General features: G+C 37.3%; 1 pseudogene; it reads left to right on the top strand.

The window, feature by feature from the left end:
* Positions 1 to 250: 250 nt before the first annotated feature.
* On the top strand, positions 251 to 1,662 carry LOC100429824 (26S proteasome regulatory subunit 4 pseudogene; annotated as a pseudogene).
* Positions 1,663 to 5,742: the final 4,080 nt, after the last annotated feature.

The raw sequence follows: 5,742 nt of genomic DNA, 5'->3' as shown, positions 1-5,742 counted from the left end.
TCCCGAGTAGCTGGGACTACAGGCGCCCGCCACCTCGCCCGGCTAATTTTTTGTATTTTTAGTAGAGATGGCATTTCACCGTGTTAGCCAGGATGGTCTCGATCTCCTGACCTCGTGATCTGCCCTTCTCGGCCTCCCAAAGTGCTGGGATTACAGGCTTGAGCCACCGTGCCCAGCCTATCAGTATGTTTTTAGTGATTATCATCAACTGTTCTATATTATTTTTTATTATTTCCTTTAAAAATGTCTGGGGCCAAGGCAAGATGGGTCAAAGTCAGAGTGGTGGTCACGGTTCTGGAGGTCAAGAAGGATGACAGACAAGAAAAGGAAATATGAACCTCCTGTACCAACTAGAGTGGGAAAAAGAAGAAAACAGAGACCAGATGCTGCCAGCAAACTGCACACTGGTGACGATTCACACTCAGTGCCGATTAAAATTACTGAAGTTGGAAAGAAGTAAAGACTATCTTCTCATAGAGGAAGAATTCATTATAAATCAGGAACAAATAAAACCATTAGAAGAAAAGTAAGAGGAGGAAAGATCAAAAGTGGGTGATCTGAGGGGGACCCTGTTGTCAGTAGGAACGTTGGAAGAGATCATCCATGACAATCATGACATCGTATCCATATCTGCAGGCTCAGAACACTATATTCTTTCATTTGTTGACAAGGATCTGCTGGACCTGGCTTGGTCCTGCTCAACCACAACGTGCATGCCATGATAGGGGTGCTGATAGATGACACAGATCCCCTGGTCACAGTGATGGAGGTGGAAAAGGCCCCCCAGGAGACCTATGGCAATACTGGAGGATTGGACAACCAAATTCAGAAAATTAAGGAATCTGGAATCTGTGGAGCTTCCTCTCACCTATTCTGAATACTATGAAGAGATGGGTATAAAGCCTCCTCAAGGGGGTCATTCTCTATGGTCCACTGGGCACAGGTAAAACCTTGTTAGTCAAAGCAGCAGCCAACCAAACCTCAGCCACTTTCTTGAGAGTGATTGGCTCTGAACTTATTCAGAAGTACCTAGGTGATGGGCTCAAACCCATACTGGAATTGTTTTGAGTTGTTGAAGAACAGGCACCATTCATCATGTTTATTGATGAAATAGATGCCATTGGTTCAAAAAGATATAACTCAAATTCTGGTGGTGAGAGAGAAATTCAGTGAACAATGTTGAAACTGTTGAACCAGTTGGATGGATTTGATTCTAGAGGAGATGTGAAAGCTATTATGGCTACAAACCACATAGAAACTTTGGATCCAGCATTCATCAGACCAGACCACACTGACAGGAAGATCGAGGTCCCCCTGCCCGATGAAAAGAATGAGAAGAACATCATTCAGATTCACACAAGCAGGATGAGGGTGATCAATGATGTAACCCTGCACTATTTGAGCATGGCTAAAGATGACCTCTTTGGTGCTGACATCAAGGCAATCTGTACAAAAACTGGTTTGATGGCCTTAAGAGAACTTAGAATAAAAGGAACAAATGAAGACTTCAAAAAATCTAAAGAAAGTGTTCTTTACAAGAAATAGGAAGGGGATCTATTTCTAGTGAACCACAGCTGCCATCAGGAAAATTGTTGGGGGATTTCCCATCTCCTGAAAGGGATGAGGTTGGGGAAGTTGCCCAGGAGAATCTGTTACCACTGACTTTTATTAGCAAAACATCCTGTGTATCTTTTGGAGTAAGATGTGTAAGTAGCCATTGGGCATCTTTGTCTGTTCGTCACTGTGCAGCACTCTGCTTCCCAATAAAGCGTGCTCCTTCACACACAAAGTCTGAATTTTCTAGCTATTCTTTAATGAATCTGTAGTACTTTTCTGTACCAGTAAAGCATAATTTAAGTAATGTTTTTATGTATTTTTAAAATCCATCTATTTAAAAAGATTTGCAAGAAAACAACACTGCCTCTAATATACTTCCTCACCACAGCCTACTCCCAGGACACAATACACTTCAACCTTTAGTCTTTACTGTTTGTATTGATTGATGTATATATAAGTAACACAACTATACTCTCTATATAATTTTTAATTCTGGATTCTTTGAAATATCACCATTATACAATGGTAACATTTTTGAAATGAATACAGAATCTAACAATTGTATATCTCTATATGAGCATGTACATAGTTCACTTCTCAAATCTCAATATGAAAAATGTCATTATTATGTACAATATTTAAGATTTACATAATTAAGACTATTATCTATTATTTAGACATAAAATATCTGTCAAATATATACTTTACATGCTTAGTTTTTCCCGAAGATAAAAATATACTTTAAATTTTTCTATGTCATTTCTACATATCTCTTATTAAATGTTTTCAAATGTGCTGACAAAATTACAGAATCTTAATATTCCCCAGCATATCAAGCAATCTATCGCTTTCCTTTGATTTTTTTCATTCCCTTCCTTATTGTCCCTCACCCTACCTTATTACCTCATGCTTCCCTTACACCTGGAGTATTCAGTCATTCTGTTTCAATTCCAAGAGGGTCACTCATAGCCTTTTAAAAAAGGTAGTATGTCTGAAATTACTTTTATGTTAACCTCATATTTTGATAGCTTGTTTATAAAAATTTATATTGAAATTGTTTACTGTCAATGTTCCTTTGTTATCAAGTTTACAAGTTTGAGAAAGCTGACATTGTCTTAGTCTGTTTTGTGCTTTTATAATGGAATACTACAGACTGGGTAATTTAGAAAGAACAGAAATTACTTTCTTATCGTTCAGGAGGCTGGGGAGTCTAAGATCAAGGTGCCAGTATCTGAAGTCTGGTAAGGTCTAAGTCTCCGCTTTCACGACAGTACCCTGAACAATGCATCCTCTGGAATGGGAGATGCTTTCTTCTTCACATGACAGAAGAGCAGAAGAGTGAGAACCTACTCCCCTAACCCTTTGTATAGCAGCATTAATCCATTCACAAGGGCAGAGCCCCCACGACTTAAACACCTCCCATTAGGCGTCACTTCCCAATACTATTGCATTAGGGGATTGAGTTTCCAACACATACATTTTGAACGACACATTCAGACTACAGCAGCTATAATTCAGATTCTTACCCCTTTAATCCTCTTATGCATGGCCTGCTTTTTCTTTGTAAGAGGAGGGTGAAAGTTTCATCCTCTATATTTGATTCGTCTGTTTTCAGTACAATGCATCACTCTTGTCATTCATTGCCCCGGTGTCAAGTATCCTATAATAAATTTATTCAGAAAAACAAATGTCTCTTCTCTTGTTTGAGTACCCAGTGGGTAATCGCCTGGCTTCCTAGGATAAGGAGGGAAAAATTGATTGTAATGGACATGTTTTTAGTCCTGTTCCTCATACCTACTGAGGGAAACATTGTGGATTGACCACCTAATCTCATCATACCCTCCTTCTGCTAGGGTTCTCTATCTGACTTAGACAAAGTGGAATTCTATAGTCTGTTCTCTAGATTCCTACGTATGAAGTAGCAGTTGTGACATGATTACAACACGCATTATGGGTACCTGCTCGATTTCATAACTCCACAGCCACTTCAGAAGTAATCTCTTTGGAGTTTCTGCTCTGTATTGCTCTTTTCATCTTTCAGGAGAGCCAGTCCAGAAGTTAATCTACCAGCTCTTTCAATAGTGTAAAAAAACTAATTTCCTATATGAAATCCTTTGTTGCTTAAAATGCCTCATTCTGTAAATGGAACCCTACTTGATCCCCTTACTCATTTATGTTCCAGAGAGTCTGGTGTTTTCAACTCTTAAACTCGTTTAGAGATCAGTGGTTTAAATCTGCATGGCTCCTGTTGGTGCCTAACTCTTGTATGTTCTTCGGTTTCACCTATTTTTTTTTTTTTCTTTCCATCTTCTAAAAATTTTCTGGTATTAGTTATCTCCTGACTTCTCCCCATTTTTTCTATTCTTTGGGTTTATGACCTTTTTTAATTTGTTAAATATTTTCTGAGGGGAATAGGGTAGCTTGAGAAAAAATTAGAAATATACTTTTTTATCTAGTCTACAATTTTTAATAATGTTTATTTATAAATTAATTAGATAAGAAATCAAACAATTAATGGGAGAGGACCAAAACAAGAAAGTTTGCTTTATATATATGAATTGTGTGCTGAATTCTTGTGTTTCCTGTGGCATTGCATTATATCAAAACAAAAAAACTCAATAGTCAAAGAGCAGGAAACATGAAAAAGAGTTCTTAACAGATATAGGAAGTGGTGACAAGTAGAGTCTAAGTAGAAACAGTCCAACCTGGCACAGGAAGGGCTAAAATATACAGTACTTCTAATATTTAATTTTAGTTATCTTGTTTTGCCATTTTTCTATGCCATATCTTTTCATGACAATTTAAGGAATGAAGAAGAAAGCATAAGTTTATGAGTGGGGTGAATTGGAGTAGAGATGAGTTGCCATATAAGGAATTAAAAAGGGAGCAAACATTTTGAGTCAATAAAGACAGGAGGGGCATTTATGCTTACTCCTCTCCAGTTCATCATATATTAAGGAAACTAAGAAACATTGGGAAAGGAACAGGCTTGCCTAAGTAGTTGGAATGATGATTTAAACGATTTTGTTTGTATAATTTTAAAATTTCCAATGACCCTCACATTGTTAAAACTAGTATCTTTCAACGAAGTGACAAATTTAGTTCCGGCATAAATTTCTATATCTGGGAAAGAGACTTTGAAGACTATGCTACCTAGCTATCTTACATTTCGGAGAGATGTATATTAAACCACCCAAGATTGTGGATCTCTATTCTTAACAATTAGATATGTGACAACCTCCTTCAAGAGTTATTTATCATTCTGACAGTCAAGAAGTCTATTTTAAGACTTTTTTTCTGGTATGAGAAAATAGTGTTATGTGGTAAAAAGAGTTGTGGGCCCTTGTACTCAACAACACTGGATTCGAATTTCATCTACTTAGCGCCCAAGGCCATTTGTAAAGTTTGCTGAACTTCCCTTAGTCTCACCACACATCAATAAATTGACAGCAATGTCACCCACCTTGCATATACGTTGTGAGACATAATTTATGTTAAGGATATATTTCAGAGTTTGGTATACAGCAAGATTCAATCAATGGTTCTTTTTACTGTTATTTAAAATATAATTAAAAGTACCTAAGTTAAGTGGATCATTGGATATTAAAGGCTGTAATCCTTATATGTCCATAGCCAACAAAGTGAGTCAAGGAGTGAAAAGTATCTAGAGAAGGGAATTCTATATAGTGTGAAAGTACATTGAACTGAAACAGAAAAGACGTGAACTCCAGCCCCAGTTCTATGCAGTAAAACCAATTTTGTGCCCCTCTACAGACAAGTTACCTCTCTGGGTAGCAGCTCTCTAGCCAGAGTAACAAGGAAACACAACCAGACCAAAACAGAAAGGAGATTTGGGTTACAAGATCATTAAGGTCGCTCCTTGTTCTAAGACATGAATTTTACTTATTTTTAAATGCTGACATCATACCAAAGAAAGCAAGGCTTTAGAGATAGCAGTAGAAGGTTCTGGGACCTCTTTCTTATACAAACAGCAGTCAAATATCTTTTTAGAAGAGAAAAGATGACTCTAGGAACATAAATGCCTGAGTAAGTGTATTGAATTTTCCTTCACTCCGCTTTCAAATAACAGTGGTCCCACTTTAACAGTTGTATAGGTGTTTTTAAACAATTCATCTCTATCTCATTTTAATTAAACATGCACTCTCTAGTCTCCCAACTTGTAAA

This window comes from Macaca mulatta, chromosome 11 (assembly GCF_049350105.2).
Source record: "Macaca mulatta isolate MMU2019108-1 chromosome 11, T2T-MMU8v2.0, whole genome shotgun sequence".
Taxonomy (NCBI): Eukaryota; Metazoa; Chordata; class Mammalia; order Primates; family Cercopithecidae; genus Macaca; species Macaca mulatta.
This window is presented reverse-complemented; position numbering and strand designations above follow the sequence as displayed.